The sequence below is a fragment of the Schistocerca serialis genome, chromosome 1 (assembly GCF_023864345.2).
Source record: "Schistocerca serialis cubense isolate TAMUIC-IGC-003099 chromosome 1, iqSchSeri2.2, whole genome shotgun sequence".
Classification (NCBI taxonomy): Eukaryota; Metazoa; Arthropoda; class Insecta; order Orthoptera; family Acrididae; genus Schistocerca; species Schistocerca serialis.
Window position 1 is genome coordinate 488714847 of NC_064638.1, and position 2020 is coordinate 488716866.

The 2020-nt window shown below is 45.1% G+C and overlaps 1 non-coding gene across 1 annotated transcript; it reads right to left on the reverse strand.

The window, feature by feature from the left end:
* Window positions 1-1145: 1145 nt before the first annotated feature.
* LOC126423688 (U2 spliceosomal RNA) lies at window positions 1146-1332 on the reverse strand. The gene has a single exon (XR_007576156.1). It is a non-coding gene; the product is annotated as a U2 spliceosomal RNA (small nuclear RNA).
* Between the last annotated feature and the right edge of the window lie 688 nt (window positions 1333-2020).

The following is a 2020-nucleotide window of genomic DNA, read 5'->3' on the forward strand; positions in this document are numbered from 1 at the left end:
TCTTTTATTTAGCTGGCAGTAGTGGCGCTCGCTGTATTGCAGTAGTTCGAGTAACGAAGATTTTTGTGAAAGGTATAGGTTATTGTTAGTCAGGGCCATTCTTTTGTAGGGATTATTAAAAGTCAGATTGCGTTGCGCTAAAAATATTGTGTGTCATGTTGGTGTTGATCAGAATAAGTAAAGAGAGTAATGTCTGAGTACATTCAGTTTTGTTCAGCTGTTTGAAAAGCAAATAATGCAAGAGGTTTATCAGCACAGTCATTCATAAATTTTTCTAAGGAGACGTTTCACTATGTACCCCAGCAGCCTGCCTACGTGTTGGTCAGCAGGTGTGACTGCCTTCCATAGATCCTGGGTTTAATTCCTGTTACTGCCAGGGATATTTCCTTTGTGTGTTCACTCGGCAACGTGACACCAAATTACGAACTACTTGAATGAGAAGCAACAGTTTCAAGGAAACACAACAACGACCGGAAGAGTGGTGTTTGGACCCTATGCCTCTCCATACCGTACACAGTAAGGCAGAGGATGACACAGTGGTCAAGTGGCATCGAGAGTCTTCTGGGTCTGGTCATGGACTTAAAAAAATTTTTTTTAGGTACTGCTCCAATTAGAACAGAGCAGAAATGCCTTCTGCCTGCCACGTCAGTTCAGAAAGTTTTGAGACTGGTTTAATAAAAAGAAAAAATAGTTTCGTTTGTTCTCATAGTCTCTTCCCACTTGCGTACAACGCACAGAAAGTTCATACAAACCGCGTGAAACTATCAGAAAAGTCTTTGTTGTGTTGTTGTTTAGCTTGCGCGTCACAGTGGTTTGATTGGCTGTTACGTCGTCAAAGCGTTGACAATTCATGCGAGTTTTTGCACTTTCTCGTTTGCTGCAGGCTCGTATTGATAACACCAAGTCATGTAAACAGTGGTGGTGGTTTTTTTTTTCCTAGAAAATAACTACTCTCATTTTTCATTTCAATCAAGTCGCAGCAGGAGCCCACGCATACTTATGATAATCTTAAATTAATTTAAAGAATACGTGGTGTGTAAGCAGCTAACTACTGGGCACATCGACAACTACGACAAGTTTTGCTACCAGCGGAATATCTGATCACTGCAGAATATTAACCCATTTCAGGTTGTGTTTTAATTAATTTTAGGTGGGCCGATCCCGGCGGTACTGCAATGCCGGGCCAACCCGCGACAGAGGTGGAGCAAGCCCCTAGCACTCCGTTATGAGCCAAAAATGAGTTTATATTCTGGTCCTGCGATGCAGGACGTATCAGATATTAAGCTGATAAGAACAGATTTTTTAGTCATTGAGGTAATACTTGGAAAGGAACTTAGAAAAGGTTCACATTCGGTAGGGATTGGAAACAGCCGCGAAGGTGTTGCTCAACGGCGCCTGCCATACACCGGAGCACCACACTTCGGGCGGACGTAACTAAGAATTATCTCAGGAATATAAGATCTTGGTGTGACCCAGAAATGTGTTCCGGCCAAGATGGAAAGTGTCATAATCTTGTGTTCAGCCCCGGTGGAAACCCAGACGTAGCTCGCCGGTGGAAAAAAAAAGGAAAGGGAGCAGAGTGGAAGGCTCATATGTCGCTACCAACTGTGCCGCCGGTGTCTACAGCAAAGGCTGGACACACACGAGACCGGTCTGCATCTGCCTCGCTCCAGATCGCCTCCCCTCGATCGAGCAGGGGGCAGATGGGGCCTGAGCATCTCGCAACCCTCAGTCAAAAAATCGGGAGAAAAAGAGGGAGATGTATTCAATGCAGGGCGGGTCCGGCAGTAACACCAGCAGTTGCTGCCCTCACAGCAAGGCCGGCCACGTTCCGGAGTCGCCGCTGCAGCTTCGCCATAATCGGGCATTGGGAGACCAATGACTAAAGAAAATACATCGCATATCAGTGTGTTTTGTATCCGACCTTGCCAGCATTAAGCTGATAAGAACAGATACTACACTTTGTTTTTGTGTTCGGGATTCAGTATATGTGGAACAAGCCTTGCACACGTTTTGCTGT